This window comes from Ambystoma mexicanum, chromosome 1p (genome assembly GCF_040938575.1).
Source record: "Ambystoma mexicanum isolate Mex_15411 chromosome 1p, UKY_AmexF1_1, whole genome shotgun sequence".
Classification (NCBI taxonomy): domain Eukaryota; kingdom Metazoa; phylum Chordata; class Amphibia; order Caudata; family Ambystomatidae; genus Ambystoma; species Ambystoma mexicanum.
In genome coordinates, this window is record NC_090921.1 from 1,233,595,440 (window position 1) to 1,233,623,437 (window position 27,998).

General features: G+C 44.9%; 1 long non-coding RNA gene across 1 annotated transcript; it reads right to left on the minus strand.

Annotated features, from left to right (window-relative positions):
- Nucleotides 1–5,395: 5,395 nt before the first annotated feature.
- Nucleotides 5,396–27,998, minus strand: LOC138573063 (uncharacterized). The gene is made up of 3 exons (XR_011303918.1): nt 27,932–27,998; nt 24,427–24,589; nt 5,396–6,968 (listed from the first exon to the last, which is right to left on the minus strand). It is a non-coding gene; the product is annotated as an uncharacterized lncRNA (long non-coding RNA).

Sequence of the window (27,998 nt, forward strand, 5' to 3'; positions counted from 1 at the left end):
CAACCGCAGCCACACGAAGACACTTCCTGTCCTGGGTCCTCCTGCCCTCCGGCCGATGCCTGCCCCTCCGATGTTGATGGCCCCGAGCCATGATGCCTCCCACGTTGACTCTGTTGCTGCCTCCGACACAACTGCCTCTGCCAGCACGACGGCATCCAGGCTGATGGAATCCACCGACGCCGTCGTGCACGTGCCCTGCCTGATGATGCCGGCACATCCTCCATCTGCTGGGGTACAGTTGCTGTGGTGTCCACCCCTGCTGGACCTCAGACTCCCGACTGTGGCAGGGATGGGATCCCCACCGAGCTGGCTGCATTGGTCAGGGCAGGTCCACAGGGGGCCCTGGTGGCATCTGGGCCGGAAGACGGCAAGGAGAACGACTGGCGTTTAGTCTCCACAGAGGAGGAGAGGGCCGCCAGATTGGCCGACACATGCAGGAAACCCCCGAATATGGACGATCCCAATTGGGCCACATTGGCACGGTGCTCTTGGTGATGACGTGCGTGCTCCTCCTGGGAAGCATGCACGGCATCACGAATCACAGCCGTGCGAATCCCGACCCCAATCAGGACCTTCTCCATACGGCCAGGGGTCCCCTCGTCCGCAGGTGGAGGGGAGTCAGATGACATGGACATCCCCTCTACCTGCGGACGGGACTGGGATGGGGCATCCCTGCTGGTGCATGGTGGTGCACCCACAGGGTCAGGGACAGCGACATGCACAGGCCCCTCCACGGTGACCTGTGCTGCCTCCTGCCCCTGCCCCTGGACTGCACCACTTGCACCATCAGGGATGCCCCCACCAGGCCCCATGTGCGCCTCAGTGGCGGCCTCCTCCTCCTCTGTGGAAACCACCAACCTGGATGGCTCCTCACCGTCTTCCGCCGTAGCAGGCCCCTGTGGGGGCTCACCCACCCCTTCCGCTGCAGCCGTGGGGGCATCCCCGCCGCCTTGCACCACAGCGCCGTCTCCGCCCTCTTCTTCACTAGCCGCTGCGTAGAGGGAGACATAGAACACAAGCATCAGGGTACTGTACAATGGTCCCCTAGACAGGAAGCAATAGCAGATGAGTGCCACTGTCAAAGTACACTTCCATCATGTCCCTCCACAACACATGTGTCAGTCCAGGCAAAACACACACAGTGACAGTCATGGTGCATGCCATGGACATTTCCACACATGTCCAATGGACTCCCGAAACATACAATGTAATGGAACTCACATGCATCATGGGTCATGCCTATCACATGCACACACTTCACCTCAGTCACATCCATCTGGCCCCGTACACCCCAATCACAGTGGATACAAGGATGACTAGGCTGCATCAGTGAATCTGTACATTGTCACAGACATGTGTCATGCATCCATGGCATTCACAAGTCACAGACACGCAGGTCAGGCACACAGACATGGATACCATATATGTACCTGGCATCAGCACCCATCCCTCACCCCCACCCATGTCCAGGAACAGAGACTGCCATGCTCTCATGTGTACAATCTGCATAGGGCTCCCCATGTCGCATTTAAACACATGCAACAACCGTGCGGTTCACACATTACTGGTCGCACATGCATTACCATTATGTCCCTGCACACATACATGCGTACATGGCCTATGTCACACATACAGGCAAGTATCAGACAACCAGCACACTGCAACATGCCCTGTCTCACACAGCAATGCTTGGCCACTTACCGCTCAACTCCAGACGGGTCTCCCTCTCAGGGACCTGGGCGTGGAGCGCTGGGTGTACGCGTTCCAGGACCCTCATCTGGATGGAACTCATGCGGCCCTGGCCCCCCTCCACGAGGCGCCGGGCCTTTATGAGGGTCCTGGACCTCAAGTCTTCCCAGCGCTTCTTGACCTTCTGGATGGTGCGGGTTGCCACCCCCTCCGCGTTGATGGCAACAACACAGTCGGCCCAGATCATCTCCCGATCTCCCGTCCTTCCTTGTTGGCGCGGGACGATCCGAAGAGGGCATCATACTGCCCCAGGACTTGCTCCACCAGGACACCAACTTCGGTGGCAGTGAAGCTGGTGCCCCTCTGGCCGGGGGTTGCCACTGGTGCCAGATGTGGATGTGCCCGACATGGCAACTCCAGGGCAGGAGTGGGTGGGCAACTGGGTCCTGGGCCTGGGCTGTGGAGCGATGTTATCTGAGTCGGGAGTCTTCTGTTCCAGCAGGGGTGGACATAGCAACTGGACCCCTGCAGATGGCTGATGTGCAGGCACCAAATGGCAGGGCACGGTGGCAGCAGGCAGGCAGGCAGCAGCAGATGGCACGTGGGAGGCTGCTCGGGGCACTGGGGGGCAGTAATTCGGCCTTCTGGGCAGGAGCGTGGTCTTCCGTGTGTTTTCGCGTGGCCAGCTTGATACGGAGTGATTTGGCACGTGAAAATCCTGCACGTCAGCGTGAAAATCGAGGAAAGGCCCTTAGCGCGTAAGCGCGTCAGCACGCGTACGCGATTTCATTGGACCAAAGGCCCTTACAGCGTAAGCGCGTCTGTGACGTTTTGCGCACGGGTGTTGCCCTGGCAGGGCTTGGAGATCCTGCGTGCCTTTACACTGTTCTGTACGTGCTTTTCGTGCGGTGCGTGTGTTTTCCATCCGTTGGGGTTCACACGCTATTACTTCACAGCGGGTGTTGGCTACGCGTTCTTCTACACGCAAGGCAGACGGTGAGTGGTACCCCGCTCCCCCCCAGGCCCGATCGCGTGAAAAACTTCACGCGAACCCCTGAAATACACATAGCCCGCTCCCCCAGGCCCGATCGCGTGAGAAACTTCACGCGAACCCCTGAAATACACGTAACCCGCTCCCCCAGGCCCGATCGCGTGGAAAAGTTCACGTGAACCCCTGAAATACACGTAGCCCGCTCGCACAGGCCCAATTGCTGTATGTTGCCACTTTTGTAATGCGCAGGGACGCTACCGCCTGCCTTCGTGTGGCGGACGTGTTTCGGCTTGTGCGTGTCTTTGGCTGTGCGTGGCTTTGCCCTATTCGATTCCATGAATACGTATGGTTCGAGTGCGTGTGGGCGTTCCGTCTGCTTCCCTGCAGTACATCCCCAGTTACGCCCTTATTTTCGCGCGTTGTTCCCCATTCCACGCATTACGCCCCGTGTCCCGCCCACTTTCTGGTGTATGCGCCGAGGTTGTGTGCTTTCACTGTGCGCGTCGCGCATGCCTTTCGGGATGTTGCAGTGACTTGTGCGCCATGCACGGGTTTGGCGCACATCCCGGGGTGTACACGCGCAGGGACTTCCATGAATCGCACGCGTGCGCCTGTTTTTTTCCGCTTGCGCCTGCTTGCGCGTAGATTTTCGGCGCACGTTTGTTCCATGAATCGGCCCCAATGTCTTCTTGATTACACTATATTGGAATCTGTCTCGCATGTCATTTGTAAAAGCATGCAAAATAATTGACACATTGTTACAGGAGGCTTATGAAAAGTCTCCACAAGCAGAAATCCTGATTGCAGGAGACTGTAATGCAACCTTCCTATCTGCATTGGAGGTTGAAAGTAAGGGCAAATCAAAGGCTTACGCTAGATTTTCACAGGAAAAAGGAGAAAAATAGGTACAATATTTAGATAGTCATGATTTATATACCATTGAGCCGGATCTTAATCATGAGGCATATACATGGAAAAGAGGCCCATGGATTGACTACTTGGTGGGTTCTAAATTTCTATCTGTATGGATGAGTCTCTCAAGTACGATAGACTCTGTACTGGGGGACCATTTAATGATTACCTCCTTGATGGTATGCAGAATCACTAAATATGTATGTGATTCCACGCTATCAATGATCCAAAGCAATATAACAAGGCTCTCAATTAACTGGAATATAAGCACTTGTAGAAAAATATCTTTTCTTGTTAATCGAGACATCTGGATATGCAAGAGTTAGATATCTGAAGAGATGGAATCTATTAAGCAATGCAATCTAAAGATGATAGATTTTCATCTAAGATCCATAGCTGTATTGCAAAAATCCCGAGATTATAACAAAAACACAATTCCCCAGGGCTCTCAGGACATATTGGAGCTTAAACGCAAAACAAATATGGAATTGAGAAAAATAAGTAAGTCCCTTGTGCTCCATGATTCGACTTGTTTTACAACTGCAAAAAAAAAGATACTCATGCAATTTATAAATGATATATCACAAATTCGAACACATACGTTACTGAAACAAAGCCAAAATATGGTGGTGATGCTATGCAAACTTAAACCCAAAGCTATATGGAAACATCTGAGATCTATTAACAAAGATCAATATCTAGAATTCCATTCAGCAATCGATGGAGCAACATGGACCTCCTTTTTTCTTCATAAATATGCAATTCCGCCTGCATTTTCTTACTTAGAAAGTGCTCCACTATATGCAAACATTCCTGATACTTGTCCATGGGACATTGAAGATATTTTGTATGCCATTAACAAATTAAAAGTGTCTAAACGCGCTGGCCCTGATGGCTTGCCCCCTTGTGTTATAAAAGATGACCCCTTATTCTGGGCACAAGTTTTCTAAGCAATATTTTGAATTAAAAAAAATCCATCTTCTTGGCTCACATCCATTATTATACCTATACACAAAAAAGGGCCCATTGATAACCCTAATAACTTTAGGCCTATAGCCCTAATGGATGTTGCAGCCAAAGTATGCTCTATATTGATTCTCCAAGAAATAGAGATTGTGATCCGCAACACCGACTGTCTAAGTGTAGCCCAAGTAGGCTTCCGAAAAGCAATGGGGACAAGTTTAAATGCAAGTATTCTTGCTCATTTGATAGCATCCTGTAAAGCATCTGACAAAAGTCCTATCTCTGTTGCTTCACTAGACCTAAACGTGGATTTTGATTGTGTCAGGGATACTATGGAAAAAAATGTTAAGTGCTAACTTTCCACCATATTTAGTAACTCTGATCTCTATGCTTCACTATAGAACAAATTTCAAAGTAAGAATAAATCGGGAAGGTACTCTTAAAGAAGCCATCCCTAGTACTATTGGTACTATTGGTGTAAAGCAAGGATGTAATTTGGCAGCCATACTATTTAACATGTACATGGCCGATCTTGATGAGATTTGAAATGAAAACTAATTGCTTAGGAAACCTCAAGTTATCATGGCCAGCCTATGCTGATGATGTTCTTCTATTTGATAAAGCACACTCTGGACTACAGGCAAAGCTCGAGAGTTTCCTTTCGTACTGAAACAAGAACAATCTCATGGTCAACCCTCAAAAATCAAACATCATGATCTTCTCAAATAGAAAGAAATTACGCCACTTTACGTGGAACATGGAGGCAACACATATAAAGGTGGTACCAGAACTATTTTATCTGGGATACAAGATGTCAAATAACATCTCCTTAAAGAAAGCCAAGGAACAATTTATTGAGAAAATGCGACCCCTTAAAGGACAAATGAAAATGATCTATCACAAATTTTGTAACTTTTCATTGATTCCACTGTATGAATACTATAATAAAAAAGTTGAAGCAATTTTATTATATGGGGTCAAATTACATTTAGAAGATCTGGGACCCTTTCTCAACCGCTTACAAGGAATTTTATGGAAGAATACCTTAGGCTTGCCTCTGTGCCTCCCTAATGCCATTTTGAGACATGAATTAGGACTAACATCATTAGCGGCTCGCTATCACTGGCGCTTATTGACACTCTATTTTAAAATGTTAGATCCTCCAAGATATTCTATATATACAGAATTTGCTAAAATGGTATTTATCCTATGGTGATTTATCCTCTATCCATCGCAAAATTTAAGGAGAGAATGGATGAACTCTTAGATAAGATCAATATACGAGCAGATGACCTTGACTTGAATAAAAATAATATGAAAAAAAAAACTGTTCATTGTCGATTGGGCAGAGTGAATAACACAAGCACAGTCTTACTCGTCCTTTGATCAATATGCAGAATGTATTCATCGACAAAGTCCTCGCTTGAAATACCTAATGCTTTGTCCAGATAAAATGATTCGAAGAACATATATGTTATTTCGATTGGATCTGACTCACACCAAAGTCAGAACCAGACACTGGATGAAGAATCAGGATATGCAAATGGATCAAACTTGTAGATTCTGTAAAGAAACTGTAGAATCTTTAAAACATCTATTTTTATATTGTCTTCATTTTGAAAAAACAAGGGTACGCATGTTGAAAGAATTCACAAATGTGAATACTATTTTTGCAAGAAACTGCATATGGAAGCATTGTATTATTATTGCAACGGTCCGTCTGGTAAACTATATTAGAACCGAAATGGAAAAAGATTGCTTTGCTATTTAGTACAAAACAAAACAAAAAAAAAAACAAATGCTGGAAAATTATGATATGAATATTTGACATTGAAAAAAGTTTTTTCCTATGTTTTTTAGGATCTAGCTTCTCAAGATGTGTTAATGTAAAATGCTAAATGTATTTTATGAAGTTATTTGTAAAAGTGTGTACACCAAAAACAAATTTTAAATAAAAAAATAAATGTCTTTTCTAATTGCATGAACATATCTCTTATTGTCTGCTTAGCGTCCTGTTTTCTCATTTCTAGCCACTCTTTAGTCTGATCAACCATGATCCCAGTGTTATTAAAGTGCTTTTCCAACAAACTATCAGGATTCATGGGTACATATATATGCTGAAAGATCATCCTTCTCTTGCTCATAATGAACCCAGGCGCTTCTTCCACCGCAATGCCAGATGCTGGTCCGGGCTCAATAATAACCTGTGCTTCCATAGTTTTGAGATCCCCTACAATCATCAATAGTGTCATCCATATCGCCGGCGCCATCATCAATGACATTCGTTTAACAGGCTTGGTCTTCACCCCCGCCCAGGGTTTTTTCGGAATTTCTCCCCACGGATTCCAGGACTCTATCCTCTCCCGTGTCCTTCGGTCCTGTGACCTCCAACCTCAAAATACAGTTAGTCATTCTAAATTAACCAGAAAAGAGACAGATTAAGTACATAGCACAATACCAATTTCACCCTTTTACCGAAAATAAAATATTTAGTCCAAAACATTTCGTCCTTTTTCTTTGGTCTCTGAAACTAAGTAAATGTTAGAGAGAAAACAACCATATACACAAAACATCATTATACATTAAACATATTTCAACCAGTAATAAAATAATACCATCTGCACCAGCCCCCTTTTTGTTAATGTTTATCACCTATGATATTTTTATTTACATTTATTTCACAACAAGAATTACATCTATCACTTCACTGTGCTCAGCAAATTGTGGTATCCTAGGGCTTTTTTCTCCCCACGCAGGATTCTCATACTTAAGTGGCCTCTCCACTGGGTATCTAATACGTTCTTACTGTGTTCACTGTGCTCTGCAAATTGTGGTATCCTTGGGCTTTTTTCTCCTCTCGCAGGATTTTCATACTTAGGTGGCCTCTCCACTGGGTATCTAATATGTTCTTATTGTGTTCACTGTGCTCTGCAAATTGTGGTCTCCTAGGGCTTTTTTCTCCCCTCGCAGGATTCTCATACTTAGGTGGCCTCGCAACTGGGTATCTAACATGCATTTACTGTGTTTACTGCTTTTCTGAATTGTGTTAACTATGGCTGCTGCTCACTCCCTGTCCCCTGCTCTCGTCTGTCTCCCGCCTCCCCCCTATTCCATGGTGCTCTCTATCTCGCCTATCTTCTCTAACTGCTTCTCCATTGACTATCCTGCTCTCCTCACTAAATCTGGTAGGAAAAAGTTTAAAAAGGACATCCTGGTCTCCAACCCAGGCCTCCCTATCGCAGACACCTACACCAGTGCCTCCTCCAAGGAAACCCTCACTCACATCCTCTTGTTCGTGCCTTCTCCTGACCTATGGACCCTTCATATGGTCTCTGTTCTCTCTCCTTTCTCCTCTTCTCCCATTAATGGTGGCACCCGTTGGGATGTCCTCTTGGCCTCCTTCCACTCCTCGAAGGCCATCATTAATGTCTACACTAATGGGACCATCTTGGTCCAAGGCTCTCAGGCCAACCTCCACCTCTTTGATTGACACTTCCCGTGCCTCATCAACTCCATTTCCTCTCCTGCTGTCCCCCCTCCTCTGTCCTTGGCTACCTTGCCTCCACCCTCCCTCACTGCCCCCTCTTGTGCTCCTTCACATCCGCAGGGCGTACCTCTGATCTGTACCCCTCCCCGGAAGTCCTTCAAGGATGGCAACCTTCTCCACATTGCCACTCTTAACTCTCGCTCTGCCATCAAACATTCCTCTGACATCTGTCGCCTTCTTGAGGAACTGAACCTTGACGTCCTCAGTCTCACTGAGACATGGTTCACGGCCAGCTCTGTCACCAGCTTTGACACACTCCTACCTGACGGTTACAAGATCCTCTCTGTGCCCAGTCCCAATCGTGCTGGGGGGGTGTGGCCCTTATCTTCCCTGAGTGGATTCCTGCCACTGTCATTCCAATGCAGACTTACTCCTCTTTTGAATACCTTGTCTGCCAACTCTCTCTCACTCCTGGCCATTCCCTTACCATGGCTACTATCTATCGGCCACCTGGTCAAATTTCGTCCTTCCTCTCCGAGTGGGCAGACCTCTCCTCCTCACTCCTGTCCTCAACCACTCAACTCCTCTTTCTTGGAGACTTCAACATCCACCTGGATGCCTCCTGTCCCCCCTCTGGACTCTTTTGCGACCTCTGCGACTCCCTCTCTCTCTCTATTCTCCCGTCTGGGCCGACTCATTCTGCAGGGCAAACTCTTGATGCCCTAATCTCTTCTGACCTTCCCCTCTCTCCACTCCTCTCTCCTGGACTGATCACTTTCTCCTATCTTCCCACCTCACCCTCCCTACCCCACCCCACAGGCAAATCCACTTCCATCATTGCCACCCAGCCTCTCGGTCATCCGACCCATGAAGCGCGTGTCAGTTGAGGCTTTCGCTGCCACCCCCCCCCTTCGGCTGACTCCCACCCTGACACAGCGCTCTCCACGCTCCACTCTGCTATATCCGATACTCTTGATATCCTTGCCCCTGTCATGAGAATCCGCCTGAAGCCCAAATCCAAATGTAACTCCTGGTATGACTCGGATCTCGTCACCCTAAAACGCAAGTGCAGGGTGGAAGAGAGGAAATGACGTGCTTCATGTTCATCCTCTGACAAACTGGCCTGCCGCCTGCTCCAAAGACAATACCGGCTCTCCGTTCTCACCAAGAAGAGATCCCTTATCCAAGCCTGCATCTCTGCGGCATCTAACAATTCAGCCGAACTCTTTAAAATCTACAAGGAGCTGGCCAACCCTGCTGCAGTCTCTACCTCTCCTGTCCCCTCCCAGGCCCTCTGCACGGCACTGGCCTCTCATTTCATCTCTAAAACTCAGGACATCCTGTCCTCGCTCTCCTCCTATCACCTCCCTCCCTCCCTCCCTCTATTCCCTGCACTACCTCTGGCCCTTCTGTAGCCACCCCTCCTCCCTCCTTCTCTGCCTTTCCCCTTTTCTCTGCTGACGAGGTTTCAAGACAAGTCCGATCTATGAAAGTCTCGTCAAAACAAGTTCACTCCTGTTCCTCCAAAACCACATCGACTCCCTGGCTCCTGCCCTGGCTGACTTTTGCAACCACTCCTTCGCCTCTGGAGTCTTCCCATCCCCCCTTAAGCACTCCCTTGTGCACCCTCTTCTTAAGAAACCCTCTTCCGACCCCTCCTGCCCGGCTAACTATCGCCCAATCCCCATCACTCCCTTCCTGGGCAAGCTCCTGGAGAAACTGGCCATCTCCCAGCTTAATCTCCATGCTGAATCTGTTGGTAGTCTTCATGGCCATCAGTCTGGCTTCAGAGCTGCCAGAAGCTGCTCTCCTGAACATCATTTTGCTCGATCTCTCTTCTGCCTGTGATACTGTCAACCATGCCATCCTGCTCAACCGCCTCCGCGATAACCTGGGAATCACTGGTCAGGGTCTGGCGTGGCTGACCTCTTTCCTCTCCAATCGACCCTCCCAGGTCCAACTTGGGCCCTTCCTCTCTGACATCTTTTTCTCTACCTGAGGTGTCCCCCAGGGATCTAACCTCTCTCCCTGGCAGTTTAACCAGTATCTGCCACTCCTTGCCCACCGCATCGGCGCTCTCTGCCCCAACTTTCAGTGCTATGCGGATGATACCCAGCTCATTTTCAGGCTACATTCGGCCGCCTCCTCTCCTTCCCTCCTCTCTGACTGTCTGTCTGCTATCCAGGAATGGTGTGCCGCCAATGACCTCTGCCTTAATGCCAGTAAGACTGCGATTCTACTCATTGGCACACCCACTCCCGCCTTCCCTGCAGCTCTCTGGCCGGCCTCTCTTGGCCCTCTTCCTGCTCCTACCTGCAAGGCAAAAGACCTTGGGGTCACCTTCGACTCCACACTCTCCTTCTCTCCTCACATATCTGACGTCTCTAAGAAGTCACACTACCAGCTGCACCTCCTCAGAGTTATTCTTCCTTTCCTCTCCTTCCCCCAGAAGCTCACTGTCTCCCGAGCCCTGGTTCTTTCGAAGCTGGACTACTGTAACAGCCTCTATTGAAATCTGCCTGCCTCTACACTCCGCCCTCTGCAACTTATCCAAAACAGGACTGCAAGACTTGTCCATGGCCTCAAGCCCAGGGACCGTATCTCTCCAGGACTGAAATCGCTACACTGGCTCCAGTGGCTGCAACGATTAACTTTAAAACACTCTGCACTGTCCACAAGGTCTTCTGGGGCCTGGGGCCTAAATACCTTCAACTCTCTCTTCCTAGATTTCTTCCTTCTCGAGCTCTTCGCTCATCCGTCTCCAACTCCCTCAGGCGTCAGCCGCTTCTCCAAGCAACGAGTTGGGGGTAGATCTCTCTCCGCAGCAGGGGCCTCCCTCTGGAACAGCCTTCCTGCCTCCCTTAAACTTGAGGAGAACCATCTCTGGTTCCAGAAGCACCTCAAAACCTTCCTCTTTGCTTCTGCTTTCTCTCCCCCTCTCCCCTGCTAATACTTGACTGAACTGCACTGAATCTGCAACTGGGCCACTCTTACCGATCTCGGTCCTTGGCCCAGCCACTCTCCCCTTGCACTGACAACCCCTGGACTGCGGGACTGTCTCTGTATCCCTACAGCCCCCTTCCCAGCTCTTTTTCTGCACTTACCTTGCACTTGCCACTAGCTGGCCATATTATTTATTATTATTCTACTTACCCTGTACTGCACTTTCCCCCCTCCCTTTCCCCTTGCACTTTTCCCTTCTCTCTACCTATGCACTTCCGCGATTTGAATGACACCTGGCCTAGTAGGATTGTTGTCGGTCTTCCCTTTGTTCCCCCTCCCTGCCTCATCGTGCCTTGAAACACTTGTGTATAGGCCCGTTACAAATGCCATATCATATCATATCATCTATTTTTATTTCTCTGGTATTGGATATTATGTAGGGTACTATGTGTTTTTCTTTCATGTACTCAGGGCACTTGAGCTGTTTCTACTTGCTCAAACCTCCTGACTTCATGTTTGAGATGACAGGGCTTAATTTGGTTAACATGAACAAATTGCTCTGTTACCGTTTCACCCTCTGTTCTTAATATTTTATATACCACTGGAGACACCTTGGCCCTCATTACAACCCAGGTCGTTGGACCATGGTGCTAATAGGTTGGCGGGGTGGTAATTCCCCATGCCGCCATGGCCCTTCCCCTTTCCCATTTTTGCCCCATAGTGCTCAATGGGAATGGGGAAGGCGCTAAGTACGGTGCCGCAAATTGCGGCACCGTACTTAGAACCAAGGTCCCTTTGCGGGTTGGTTTTTAACGGCTACAAAAAGCAGGCGTTAAAGTCTCCAACCCGCAAAGCGACCTCGTAATCAGGCGTTAAGGGTTTAACGGCGCCGCCACCTTTTACGGCGCCGTTAACCCCTTAACGCCTGGGTTGTAATGAGGGCCCTCATCTATGATTTGAAATGGCCCCTGCCAGGCCGGCAGAAATTTATAATTTTTCGTTTTACCCTTTCCAAAATTAAATATATATACCTGATCCCCTATACTATACTCTTTCACAGATGTCTTTTTATCATAATATGATTTTGCACTGTCAGCAGCCCTTTCCAAATTCCGCTACACAAAAGCAAATGCATGTTGTAAATGCTTCCTCAATTCTTCCATATATTCATGAACTGTACATGCGCTTACAAGTGTCTGTTCATGTGTCCTGTATAACAAATGTTGTGGCAACACCATTTTCCTACCTGTCAACACCTCACGAGGGCTGATACCTGTTGCTTTGGCAGGAGTTGATCTGATTGCCATCAAAACAGGAGGTAAACGTAAATCCCAGCTGGAACCTGCTTCGTTGCAACGTTCAACAGCCCCAGAAGAGGCGGGTCTGTATGCAATATGCAGTTTTCTTTTCACCCCCAGTATCTGCCACACTTTACTCATTAAAGCGCGTGTAAAATGACTTCCTCTATCTGATTCTATTCTTTGTGGTAACCCACTACAATCTGGTGCAGGAATACACTCTATCCATTTTGACATCAAACAAACCAAACACAAAATATAACGGTTCCCCCTGCTCGACCTTATTACAGGCCCTACATAGTCTATTTGCAAATCTGACCATGGAAGGGTTAACCCTCTTTTCATCAGCGGAACTCTATGCATTGGAGAAGCGGGTTTGAATTGGGCACAAACTAGACATCCCCTAGTATATAATTCCACATCTTGGGACATATGTGGCCAGTAAGCATAATCTTTCAGTATCTCTAATGTTTTTTATGAACCTCTGTGTCCTGCAGTTATTGCATCATATGCATGGTGTAGCATTAGTCCTCTGAATGAAAGGGGTACCACCCACTGTATTTGTCCTGTTATGGATTCCCTAATCATGAGTCCATCCTGTAGTCTAATTCATTTTTTACTCTTTAATAGCACCCTCAACTCTTCTTTTCCCGCACAATAATTTTCAGTTAAAGGATTTTGTTCAGGGTCTATCAAATGATTATAATAGATTCCCAAAATGTGTTCATCTTTTGTGCCTTAATCAGGTCTTGATCTGGTGTATCATAACTCCATTGCACTACTGGTTGTTCTACCTCTTTTGGAGCCTTAGAGGGTGTAACTGCATCAATCTGTATTTCACCAAGTAAGTGTTCAATAGGTAGCAACTCTCCCATCACAGCCCCAATTTTGGCTTAATGATCTGCTTTATCATTTCCCTCCTTATCGTCTCCTGGAGTTTTTAAATGTCCACAAATCTTTCTGCAGCATATTGTTAAATCATTCTCTGACATAAATTTATCTACAGCCTGTATCATTTTTCCATGTTTGAGGGGCTTTTTATTGTACGTAATCATGTCTCTTGCTTTCCAGCCAGGGAAATATTCCACAAAGCTATTTCGTGCATAATCAGAATCAGTCACCAGGACAATTTCACAAAATGTATTATCAACTGCAGTAGTAATTGCTCTATAAATAGCTGCCAATTCCGCTACCTGACTACTCCTAGCCCCAATTCTCATCCCTATATTAGGAATGCCTTCACATTTCAACCAGACATTTCCTATTTCTGATACCAATTGTTTATTACTGTCATTTTCAATGTGAAAAGCACAATCGTCAACATATACAGTTGGCAAATCCTTGCATGTCTTTTCATCAAAAGCTTTGTGTGGTGATTGTTCAAACCCCTGTAAACTAGATTCCACTTCTACTTCATTTGATACATGTTCAGCTACACAGTCATGTAAATCTGTCAATCCTTGAGCAACTGGGCTCTTTTTATGTTGGCCATATCTCACTTCTATGGGAACGCCTTGTAATGCCAATGGCCACGAAGTAATTCTGGGCTGTGCTAGATTGCCTGACCTAATCATTTTACTCTCTAAAAATTGCAATGGCTGATGATTTGTTTCAATGATGACCTTTTCTCCCTGAATAATGGGGCGGAAATGCTGTAACGCCCACACAGTGGTCAAAAGGGCCTTTTCACATTCACTGAATTTAATTTCAACTTGAGAAATGCCTTACTTGCATAAGCAATGGTTTTGTGATTCAAATCATGTTTTTGAGATAACACTGCTGACATGCAATGTTCAGAGAAACCTATCTCTATAAAGAAATCCCTGTTCTTTATGGGGTATGCTAAACATGGTGCCTTTATAAGACATTCCTTTAATTTAGCCACTGACTCAGATTGCTCTTTTTCCCATTTCCAGGGTGTATTCAGCTTCAGTAGTTTAGTCAATGGTTGAGTAATGTCAGCATAATTTTCAATAAACCTCCTGTTATATCCCGTCATTCCTAATAAACTTTTGAAACATTTCACATTTCTAGAGTCTTTTAATTTCTGTATGGCCTCTACCTTTTTCTTTTGTGGGTTTAGTCCATGTTCAGTCCTTTTTCTTGCACCATTGTGCTTTCTGTAAAGATACTTTGGCAGCGCCTTTTGCAATTGGCGAAGAAAATGTCTAATTTCATCAAAATGGCTTTTTAAGCTTTCATTATTTATCAGGACATCATCCACATAAACTATAGTTCCTCTTTCCACTGCATCAGGCATAGCCTTTCTCAAAAATATACCAAACACACTCCCACTATTGACATACCCGAATGGTGTTCCCATTTATAATGCTGTTTTGTGATTTTATTTTCATAGGTCTCAATGGTTTTTTGGTTAAGGACCACAGTACTCCATTCACCCCATCTATGAGAGGAGACAATCTTTTCAGGCAGTCTCTCCCCATCAAAAATGGAATGTGATCAATACTTCTTGTTTCATTCTGTGTTTTCCTATCTTTATGTTAACTTCGGTAACACCTATAATAGGCACCTCCTCACCGTTAAAATTATGCACTGGACCTTCACTTTGCCTCACTGTGATATGATTCTGTGGAGATCTCCCTTCATTGATACTTTTTACCAATTCTTTGGACATAATTGTGGCCTGTGTGATGGTGTCAATCATCGCAAATGTATTGCATTTCTCTTCCACAGTGATGGGAGCATAATACCTGTCTTCAACTTCTTCCAATACACATAAAAAGTGTGAATTCTTACTGATTTCAGGACTCACCTTTCTCAGGCCTTTTTCACTTTTGGCTAAGCACATTGGTAAATGGAAAGGCATTTTTCCCTCCTTTCTGTCCATTTCTGTGTGGGAGACTTTATTCATTTCCCCATATTCAGAGGTCTTTTGGAGTGGGGCCAATGTTCGCCCATCCATCCGGGGAACATCAGAGTTCACACTACAATCCTCCAACTGAACATGTGTAAAATCATCACTTGGTAATTTGCCATTTTCTAATTCTGTGCATTAGTGGTTATTTGGTAGGGTACCAGTCTTTTTAACTTCTTCGAAAATCTGTGGCTCAAAGAACTTTTCAGGTGATTGATCTGCACCCTCCCTTTGAATACCTATTCTTTCTGCCTGTGTTTGGTTAGTGTTTCGATTGCCCAGGGAAGGGGTTCTAGCATCCACACTTACTCCCTGTTCACTTGTATTACCCGTGCATGAGCTGTCTTTCTTAAATCTGTCCCTTTGTTCTTTTGGACATTCATGTTTTTCTTTTTCATTTGTGCAAATTTCTACTGTTTGATTTAGCTCCAGATTAAACCAAACTTCTTTTTTAGATGTATTTGCACTTTCTGTCACATGTTCATTTGCCGGTACTTTCATTTTTAAATCATTAGGCATCTCAGAGTCATTATGCAAAATCACATCAGGGCAATCTGTTTTCTTAGCATTGCAGGTATCAATAATACTTAGTCACTTGTCAGAAACCACCCGGTCATTGCTTTGGCCTTCTGCCCCCTCCTTTGATGACTTTTTTTGTGTTGTACAGAGCTTTCCTATTTGCTCAGCTAACATTTTCACTTGGGCCTTGAGACACTGGAATCTTTCCATTTCTCTAGAATCCTCTCTCTGTGCCCTAGGTCGATATTGGTTACTTTCCCCCTGATTGAATCTATTCTGATATCTCTCAGGAGAACGATTTCTGTTGGGATTGCTTCTGAACTCTTGATTCATATGTGGAGGGGAGCGGGGTGCGCCCATCCTTTGGTTGTAGTCCCCTGGTGGTGGTGATTCATTGTATTGACATGGAGCATAATTCATATTCTGCCTCATGTCCCGTCTCTCATTTTGTGGGTACTGACCCCTATGTTGATTCCCATTTTCAGTAAATCGATCCGCATATCGGGGTCTATCCTGATTACCATATATCATGGTGTTAGGGTCAAATCTTCTCTGTGTCCCCAATGTCTGGTAGGGACCATTATTTCTTTGATCCTGACTTTGTCTCTGATTATTGTTCATACCTGACATATCAGGCCGATATCTTGCCCGGGGCCTGTCTCCTAAGTACCTATAGCTAATGTAGCTCTCCTTATTACTAGGATCATGTGATTGAAACATTGGTGCAGGGAGTGACGATGGGCCTCATTCCGAGTACGGCGCTAACCAATGGCGCTATTAACGCCTTGGTTGACGCCGTACCCGGACCGGCAGCGCCTTGGTGGATGGCAGAATTACTGCCCCATTCCAAGGTTGGCGGGGCGGTAATTCCCCATTCACCAAGGCTCTTCCCCATTCCCAAATGAGCCCCCATAGGGCTCAATGGGAATGGGGAAGATGCTAATAACGGTGACCGTTCATTACGGTCACCGTTATTGGCTTGGAGGCCCCTTTGCGCCCTCGACTTTAACACCTGCTCAAAGCAGGCGTTAAGGGTGCAAAGGGAACTCAGAGTATGGCGGTAAGGGATCACCGCCACCGGTCTCGTTACCGGTGGCCGCTATCCCTTATCGCCATACTCGGAATGAGGCCCGATCTCTGTTGATTACCCCTTTGTTCAGGTGCCAAATTATTTTTACCTGGACTTTGAGCAGACTCAAGGGACATTTTGGCTGACCTGATCTCCATCACTGGTGCTGAGCGTTCTTTAGATTTTGGTCTAGTGTCTTTCATTTTATCATTTTCTCTACGCGGACAATAGAGTACTTCATATAGTTTTGTACTTTGGTGTACAATCCATTCAAGGGACTTGCCATGGTCAAATTCACGGACTAACTGTGATATGATGTCTTTCTGTAGCCCATAGAAGTAGGCAGCTTAAAACTCTTTGGAATTGGGATCAAAAGATACATCAAAGCGAGAAAAAGCTCTTTTTAAATCTTGTAAAAACTGGCGAGGTGACGTGTTAGGCCCAGCCGTAATTGTGTATGCAACCTTTTTTTCCTCTTGCAATGATTGGAAAGGAGAAAAATGATGTCCAATCTCTTTTTCAAACTCTGCCCATGTCTTGTTCTGCTGTTCATTTAACCCTCTAATGATGCTGGCTGTGGGAGCATCCAGAGTTAAGTGAAAATATTGCCTGTATTGTTCCTTGGGTATCTGGAGGGCCTTAAATATATTGTGCACCGCTTCTAAGTGATCCTCTATAGAGCACTCCCCTCCTTTTTTAAATGGTTTGATCAGAGCTTTGATTGATTTCATTATTTTTATGGGGCTACTTGTTGCTATGCAAGGAATTGCACTACTTTGTGATTCCACCATGGTTTCGGGTGTATGGGATTAGTGGCGGCCCCCAATGGGTGTATCAAATCCCCAAGGGTGCTGCAGCCAAGTTCAGTCACCGACCCAGTCACTGGGGCACTAGCTCTCTGTGAAGAAATAGGATTCACCTCAACTCCATTGCCGTCTATCTTGGGACCTGGAAATGCATATTTTCTGTTCCAAATCCTTGCACTCTATCTGCCTCCTTACGCAAACAGTGGTTTTCATCAGTCATCATACTAATTACCTCCTGCAAATCGCCCATTTGCATTTGGCATTCATTGAATCTTTGTTTCTCTTGTCTCTTTCTTGAAACATTTTAACCATTTCCTGTTCAGCATTTTGGAGATCACTTTCTTTCTCAAAATGTTCTTTTTGCAAAACCTCATCTTTGTCTTGTCTAATATGGTCTACCAACAATTTCAAGTGTTTCAATTCTTGTTCACTATCCTCAAACTGCTTCTTGCTTTGAGACAATTGAGTGTTGAGATCTCTACATTTTGACTGCATGTCCTTTTGACATACCTCCAATTCTGCTCTTAACATTTCCTCTTTTTCACTTGCTCCGTCCAGATCAGCTTTTAACCTGATATTCAACTTGGAATCATTTTCTTGCATTCACAGGGATCTATTTAGGATAAACCATATCTTGGCACATAGCCGTATCAGGCAATCTTTCTCTGCACGTTTGTCAGCTGCATTTAGTAGTCTCAAAAGGCAGACCTGAATTATGCTGCCTTCTGCAAAAATGCTGTCTAATGGTTCTTTCTGTACTTCACCATAGATGCGGTCATGCCATTCTGTGGCATTATTTGATGACAATGTCCCATGTGCATATAGCTTTGCCTCCAGATATTACACCAGCTCTGGGCATGTGGCCTCCGTTTGAGACATTCTAAAATTCACTTTTAGTGTCACACTGCTATCATGAAATGGGTTCCCTTTCATGCACATATGGTAGTGTGAGACACACTTGCCACGCCCAGTAGGAGCCCTATAGCCACTTTCCTGGCCAACACACCATGTAGGTAGGATATTTTGTGTAAACTTGGGGTTTGGCAGTATTTTCTTACTGCTAAAAGATGAGCAGTAATTTGGTAATACTTATCCTTGCATTTAGTTTGGGTTTGGCCTCATATCACTCTAGTGACCATACCTTCTTATATTATATTGCAGAATCTAATAATATATACTATTGGTGGTATTTTGTGGTAATAGGTTATTTAGTGGTGAGCATAGTTTCCTTCCCTACATTATAACTCCATCATAAACAAAACCTTCCTTTCTATTAGAATATCTCCTAGTGATCTATAGAGGGCCTTGGACCTATATACATAAGGGGACACAACACTTTTATATAGAGTGCCACCTACAGTTCGTGGCCGGTATCACTGGCTTATCTACACCAGCGATCTAGGTGCCCATAGGCATTGCTGGCTCATGGAACTCCAGCAATCTATATTATATTAGATACCTTCCAACAACATGCAAGGAGGGCACACACGCAAACACCTGTTTATCACTGCTTATTCATGATTATTATTCTATCTGCATGGGCAAATTGACAAATGTATTACCAAAGAGAATGAATCTCCCCTGTGTCACAAATACAATCCCAAATGCAATATTAAAAAAACTCAACACAATCTGCTTTTATACATTATTTGTATTGCAAACAAATACAAATAACAATAACAATCTTACCATGTGCATTTTCCCATAATCTGTAACAAAAAGAAAAGAAGAAAGAATACTAAAACAGAGCAAACAAGCTTTTTTCTTTTAAAAAATATGAATTGCTTTTTAACATTAGACACGTGACAAATCAAGATGCAGAGGGTTTCCCTTGTTACTCTGCCTACCTGATATTTTTAGATCGGTCATTCGTACAACAGTACACAGTAACCTCACTTAAACTGTGTCTGCTTACCAGAAATATTTGTGGCTCTCTTCCACACACAACCTTCCTTCACTCGCCTCCAAAGAACAGGCCCAGTCAGCATGAGCTATCCCTGTAATCTTGGTGTCTGGGATGCACGGCAAAACTTCCAAGCCAGTGCCAGTGACACCAAGAACATCTATCTCCAGAGCCCAGCCAACACGAACTAACTTCCCTCTGTCAGTTTTCCCTTTAGCAGACCTCTGCACTTACCCACTTTGCTTACATGATATATCTGCAGACACTTTCCTCCTATCAGGTTGAAAGGCAGCATCGCCCTTCACTTTTACACAATAGAATCTTTGCGCAGCGTGCAACTGTTTCAATTATTATTTCCTTTTGCGCATACTTTCTGCTTTCTGCAAACACAGACAGAGAAAGAAAAGAAAATACCAGTGCACTTTTGAAAAACGAATTTCAAAATATGTATTTTCACCTCATTTTGTACATGCGACTACATTATAATGTTAAGAAGTTAGCATTAGTGATTAGTAATTGTTAATTAGGTCAGTCAGTTATATAAATAATGTTCAAAAATGTAGTCTTCTATGCACGAGGTGCTCAAGAGAAGAAAAAAAAAATGGGTGCACTTTTACTATCTGCAGTTTCACATTGAGCTTTTTGCTGTATTATGAATCCTGTACCTTGCATGCCACCAGCAACCTATTCACATGTTATACTGGCAACATATAAATGGATATATGTGTGTGCCACATTATTGCTGGCAACAAAAAAAAGTCATCATATTTAGTGAAGCGCTGTACATTCTAAAGCTCTATAAATACTATAAAGCGCTATATATATCACTACACAGGGACCCACCTAAGTGTATGTCTACATGTAATGGCCCTCCTTGCCGAATTACATGCCTCCCGAAAATGAGCCCTTTAGAGTTTTTACATGTTTTCCTCTTTTCCTCCTCCCAGTTTTATCATTATGGACCTCTTGGGGTAATCATATTACATTGTCCATCAGAACTGATGATTACAGAAGCCTCAGGTAACCTTTTATTCAGCTGTATGTGATATAATCACTGGAAGTAACACAGAGGGTGACTCGCTAGTTTTTTGTAAAGGCACTAAACTCCCTCCCCAACATATTTTAGGACTGGTGCAATTATATAAGCAGACTCCAGTCATATAATATTTGGGGGAAGTGTTGGATAGAGCCTTTAGAAAAAAATCAAGTCACCCTCAATGTTTTTTCCAGTGATGGTATCACTGGAAATCCCTTTATTCTTGCATTAATTTTTTGCACTTTGTGTGTTCTTTAATCGAGACATTTTCGTTTTAGTACTTTTTTCTCTCCTACATTTAGTTCTCTTTTCACTAATATCACATTTAATGTTAGGTTCTTTACAGGTAATGACTATTGGCTGAACTGTGTTATTATGCTCAAGACTTTGCACTATCACATCTTCTGCAGAAACATTGTTATTTGGTTGCAGGGCGGAGGAACAAATGCCTTTCTCAATACTTTTGCGAGATTCCGGATTATCTTTGGACAATCAATCACTTACTGTCATCTTGTTTTTAGAAGTCCCCTGCATAGATTCTCTCACATCTTTACGATAATTATGAAGCAATAAAATAATCTCATATAAATAAGCAGTTCACTTAATAGGTTCCTTAATGGATTGCTTCAGATAATTGTGTTAACGCTTTGAGACATCAAGCACCTTTAATTACGGAGCTGTAAAGGTTAGTGCCTCTTCTTCCCTGTATGCTTTAGCTTCTAAAGATATATAAAGGGTGCCTGGCGGAGCCCTGATCTGCCCAGGAAGGTTCCTGTATATAAAGTACTAGAAATCAGGGTGGGAGATCCGTAGACAGCTATCTGGTTTGGAAACTATTTTATTTTGTCTCCAGGAGGACAGCTGCATTCATTGCGCTCCGCTCCTAGACGTTCCAGGCCTAATCCTCCCACCTGCAGGACCCAAATTATCTCTGAGTCAGCCCATGTGACCCCTGGGCATGGGTTCTTCATAGTCCGGCATTTCCCTAGGACTTTAAGCACAGCGTCCCCACTGCAACCACAGCAGACGATTACCTACATGGACAGTCTCACGATCAACTTTCATCCTGATGAAGGCCACTACAACTCCGGGCTCTTACCAAGCCCTACATGGCCGAAACACTCCAGTGTCGATGTTCCGTGACACAACCTCATTGTTTATGTGTTTGTAGATAGTGTGGTGTACACCGTCCTGTTCAGCATCCCCGGACCTATTATAGTCCTGGGAAGCACCTTGTAAAATCCTTTGTTCTCACTTGCCTGTATTTTGTACTTGTGCATCACTTTGTCACGCCACTTCTGGGGAGACCGAGGTCCAGTGCGATCGCTCTCCCTTCTCCTTCCTGGCGGATCTACCCGCGCTTTCGCGTCTGGGGAGCCGCCAGGAGGAGAGCTTCAGGAACCGCTGTTGGTGGGCTACGGCGCATGCGCGGGAGACCGCTGTCTCGGTTCCGCGCATGCGCCGTGGATCGGAAGGGCTTGCCTTCCAAGCCTCGTTTTGGGTCCGCCGGCGCTCGGAGGTGAAACGGCTTGCGTTTCAGGCCTCGCGGGCGCCGGCGTCCCATAAAAGGAAGCCGCAACAGAAGCCAATCGCGTCTCAACGCGGAAGCTTCGTTCATGTTGCTCGCTCCTGGTTTCCTGTGATTCCAGCTTCCCGTTACCTTGCCTTGTCCTCAGCCTGCCTGGACACCCTTCCCTGCCTGAGTATCCTATCCTACTTGCCCTGCCTTCAGCCTGCCTGGGTATCCTGTCCTACTTGCCCTGCCTTCAGCCTGCCTGGGTATCCTATCCTACTTGCCCTGCCTTCAGCCTACCTGGGTACCCTGTTCTACCTAGGGTCCTGTTGCTTACTTACCCTTTTGTCTGCTTGGGAGTCCAGTTAGCTCAGGGTCTTTTGGGTCCCTCTGGTTCTGATTTCAGTCTCCTTGGTTCCTTTGTTCTCGCCCTGTGGTTCCCGGGTTCAAACGTACCCCTCTGGTTCCCCTGGGACCTTTAGTTGGTTCCCTTCCAATCTGGTTCCCCTTTTCCAGTCTGATTCCGCCTGGTGCTTGGTGTTCCATCTTCATACCAGCTATCCGAAGTTCGCCTGCAGCTTGGTGCATCGACCATCACCTCGGACTTCGCCTTGTTTCTACTCTTCAAACTGACCGTTGCCTCTCCTGTCTGTGCTTGCACAGTCCCACCGTCACGTTAATCAGGAGAGTGCCTTCCGTGACGCTGGGAGTCTGTCCATCCTCCACCCTGTACCATTTGGGTGGTCGAGAGGCGGGTTCCCCGAGTCACACATTCATCACTCAGAAGACTGCAGTCTGGCGGCCCCAACAAGATCCTCATCAAGGAAAACAGGTACGCAGTTTTCACGAACATCTCAGCTTGACACACTTCGGAAATTGTACCTCATTAATAGAGAGGTCGATACTTACCTGTATTTCCTGTGTTTCAACAAATATCTGTCCGTACACTTTCGTGCTTATCGAAAGTCATGTAAACATTTAACTGTATTATCTGTGCAAAATTGTTTTGGAGACAAAATAAAATACTTTCCAAACCAGATAGCTGTCTACGGATCTCCCACTCTGCTTTAGTTTCTATACTCTTCTCAGGCATAGGCGAGAGGGGGCATGCATTATCTTCCAGCATATATAACTTCTGCACCCCCATATTGTTCATCAATGGGAGATCCGGGGTATGCAGTAGGCTATCAGATCTAATGGCATCCTCTGCATGAGAGGTTGTGCAGCTCAAGTCCTCAAGGGCCGCACACATGTCAGATTTTCTGAATAACCCGTATTAATATTCATGAGATACATTTGCATACAATGGCTCCAAACGTATGCAATTTCTTTCTCATGCACAATAATGAGGGCTATCCGAAAACGCATCAAATTTGCATTCTCCGATGCCTGGAGTTAGGCAGCCATACATCCCATCCGTTTATTTTTAACTTAATCCTCATCTTCAGCAATTACAATAATCCCATGCTCATTTAATTCACCCAAAACGACGTTCTTGCTACTTTGTAGCAAAATTGCTATCCTTTTTCTGCATAAGTGTGAATAAGTATAGGAATGCTCATATAGTTAACCAATGCAGCCTTGGCTACATGATGGACGATGTATGCTTAGGTAGCATCTTAAAATGGGGTTTCATTTCATTCACAAGCTTTGCTCCTAGACTAGTAATGTTCAGCAAAGGAGATGTATGCAATGCCTGTTGAGAAGCGGACTGCATAACAGGAGGAAAATAGCTGTATCTTAGCACCAGTGCCTGTCATCAAAACACAGGCAACACCTTTAAAATGCTTGTTCTTATGCATGCCATAATTATTTTATTTCACATTTGTTAAGCGCATAAAACCCTAAGGCATCAAGGCACTGTTGTTACAACCAGTTACACTCAAATCTGAACAAGAGAGGGGGCATACATTCGCCTTGTTCAAGAGCCAGTTACAAGGGTATGCGAATGTCAAGCAGATTGGGAGTTGGAATGTCAGGTGGGTTTGGTGAAGAGCCAGGTTTTCAGAGCTTTCCTGAATGACTGATAGGATTGTTCTGCCCTTGGATGAGTGGGGGAGAGAGTTCCATAGGTGAGCTGCCACTGATGGGAAGCTTGCACCCCCACTTTGTATCCGTTTGGATTTAGGCTGAATAAGTCTGTCTAGGTCCATCTAGTAGGTCTAGAGGAATAGGACTTTAAAACTCTTTGGGAGACGTAGGGCGGTGCAGATTTGGACTGACATTTGTGAGTGATGGATAAGGTTTTAAAGAATATCCTTTCCTTGATCGGGAGCCCCCACAGTGGTTGCAGACCTCCATTGAATCTTGGATATACTAACACTTTTATACTTTTTCAGCTATTTTACTCTACCAGAGCTAGAGACCTTCCTGGTGAGTTTTTCAGTTTGTGACTTGCTAGCAAAACTGTAAGAACACCAACCTGCACTCTGCTGATGACATAGAAGATGGCGCGATGGGGATGTGCTTTGTGAGCTTCACACGTGATGCGGAATGAAGACCACTGTTTACAGTGTCAGGGTCAGGGTACGCCCCAATGTGAAATGGCATCTGACTGCTAGCTCAAAGGAGGAGCTCCCACATTCCTGTGTCAGATAGAAAATGGGATACAAAGTGACTACTGATGCTTTTGCCCATCATGTTTGTGCCTGTCAGGCAATGAAGAAAGTTTGTAAGACATTCATCAGGAGTTGGAGGCAAATACGAGAATCTTTTGTCATTGCTACCAGAGGTCTACACCAATATGATATGATAGTTTATTTATATAGCACCTATACACAATGTGTTTCAAAGCGCTTCAAGGCAAGGGAGGGAACAAGGGATAATACAACAACATTCTTACAGACCATGAACAGTAAGGATGTGAAATTAACTATTGTACTCGGCCTGATGACATTTCAGATAGTGCAAGAGCTAAGACATAGATAAGGAAGGCAGGGGGAGAGTGGGAAGGAAATGGAAACAGACAGGCGACTACCGTACTAGGCCTGACGACATTTCTGGTAAAGCCGGAGAAAAACAAAAGGTGAGGGAGAGGGGTGCAGAAAGGGAAGGAGGAACAAAACAAGAGACTATTGTACTAGGCCTGACAACGTTTCAGATAGTGCTGGCGGGATGGGGGTGGGAGTAAGGGCATGGGGGAGCGACAGACGAGGTTGCTATCATACTAGTTCCAGGGACAATTCTGATAGAGTAAGTGCATAGAAGAAAGTAAGGGGAGGATATAGGAAAAGGGAGAGAGGAGGGGAGGAGAGAACAGAGAGTAAGCAGTCAAAAACAATTGAGAAGCAAGAGGGGAGAGCAAATACAATTGCAAAAGTCAGTAGTAACACATAATGTTGCAAGCCAGGATACAAGATGAAGATGTCCAACATATCAGACATTCCCTGCACATAGAACACACATCCACAGGCCAATCTGATTTCCCCATTGACAAACCCTTTGTACATCAGGTCCATAGAATTAGAACCTTATTGTGGGCTCAGGGGAGAAAGGGTGTGGGGCAAGTGCTTCCGTGGGTTCTCTGAATTTTCTCAACTGTAACTATTGTAACTGCTGATTTTAGTTGGAGAGTCTGGAAATAAGGGTCATGATTATGAACACTAATTTCAGTTTGGTACCTCAGTTTTAGGTGGAATACAATAAAGTATTATTCTTTTCTCCCCAATTCTTATCTTGGTTAGTATTTGCATAATTGCTATTTGTGGACTAGTTGCAGGTGTTGGGATCTGGAGGGGATGGAGGTCTTGCATACAAACCTTGTGGACAGACATTTATTTACTGATTGTTCTAGAACACTTTATATGACAAATGTGTTACAATGGATATTTGCTAAACAATAAATTAACGGATTGATCTGAAAATACATATATCATGCATTACAATATGTTTCATTTTTCTCAGTTTAGTGAGAATGTACTTGAATACCATGTCACTTTTTTAAACAAATGGTTTATTTTTGTTTAAGCAGTTAAATATTCGTAAAAAAAACGCAAACATGGTTAGTGATTTTAAAAAGCTTTGTACAAACTTTGGTGTCACTCATATCCCTTTATTTTTGTAATCTCCCAACATGATGCCAATTTCATGCAAATTGTGCAATTTCACACAGACGACCAATGATTTCAGCCATCCCCAGCAAAAATGTACGTTCTCCATCAAACAACTGTCAGTGGTGATGCTGAGTCTAAACTCATACTGATCCAAAAGAACAGGGAACTTTTCAGTAATATCACTGTCTGACATCCGCAACCAGTATTTTGATTGCAATTTTTTTTAGGGATGTCGCATTGGTGTATCCAAGAAACAGAGACAAAGGGCCTCATTACACGGTAGGCGGTGAGCCATGGCGCTATTAGCACCATGACTAATGCCGGTAAAATACCGGCACCGCCTTGGTGGAAAGGGGATTTACTGCCCCATTCCAAGGTTGGAGGGGCGGTAAATCCCCCTTCCACCATTGCCCTTCCCCATTCCCATTTCTGCCCTATAGGGCTCTATGGGAATGGGGAAGGCGCTAATTACAGCACCGCAATTTTGCGGTGCCGTAATTAGCTCCGAGGTCCCTTTGCGGGTTGGATTTTAACGCCTGCAAAAAGCAGCCGTTAAATCCCCCAACCTGCAAAGGGACCTCGTAGTAAGGCGGTAAGGATTTACCGGTACCGGTATATTACCGGTACCGGTAAATCCTTACCGCCATCCGTGTAATGAGGCCAAAAGAGTTCCCCTACTCCATTTGTGAAGGTAAAAGTGTATGTTTTGCACACACCCAATGACTGCGCCATAGTAACAGATACGTTCCGGAATACTGATTCTTGTTGTATTGATAGGTTTCATTGGTGGCCCTTTATGATAACACGTGTTTCGGCATTATAAATGCCTTTTTCAAATCAGGGCATATCTTTGTATCTAAAGTGATCAAAAAATAATAACTTAACCATGTATGCACATAATTGAGTGACAAACAATTACAAAACATCATATTAACGTCATATGATCAAATGACAAAGAAGAGAAAAAATATAAGAGAACAAATAGAATAAATAAGAAATGATAGAAAATGTGAGAGCATGTGGTTAGAAGGTAAATCATACATCATGTGTCTCCAATTTGCATAAAATGATCAACAAGGATCCAAGATCAACCAAAAGAGCATAATATTGACACGTATGCAAAGTACAAATGGAAAAGATTCAAAAAATGCAATGACATGACGTCAAATGAAGTAAATAGGTGAGAGAAGACTGAGAATGAGGGTGGGGGTAAGGAAGGTGAGTTAGGTATTGAGAAGGGGGAGAAAAAAGAATTGACAAAACAATAGCTTGGTATAAGTACTAATGTGCTTGTGGTATATGGATATCGAGGGACTTGTTCTTACTCTTGAACGTGGTTCAAATATGCATAATAGCTGGGAGTTTTGTGTAGTACTGGGCTAAATCCCATCTAAAACAAGAAAAAGTCATAAGAAAAAATAGAGAAAGGACCATGTTAGCTGGTTGTCCTAAATTAAGTCGGCTTGAAGAAGTGCCCTTTCCCTAGGTTCGTATCACTGGAAATAATATGTTCAAACAAGTTGCAGGGGTTTGTCTCCTTGTCTTAATTAATATGTGTACTAGTTTAACTGTACTGTCACTAATTGGATAACATTATTTTTCAGGCTTGCCAACAGTCGGTGCTGGTCTTTCCTTGCATAATCACAGTCGAGGACAATATAATATAATATGATGGTAACAAATAGCGCCCGTTAGAGAAAGCTTCAGACATCTTAAATGTGCAGCTCACAAGGAATCTAAAGCGTGTCGCTTTGAAAATACATGACATTCAAAATATCAAATGTTGGGCGTTGCGTGCCATCCCGTGTGCAGCACGGAACATCATCTAATTGGTGGGACATCGTAGGTGGGCTTTCATTGCCCACTAAGGCTTACCTGAAAGTAGTAACTTTCTCGAGTCCCGCGTCCTTAGCAGAAATGGACGTCGGTCCCCTGTATTTAG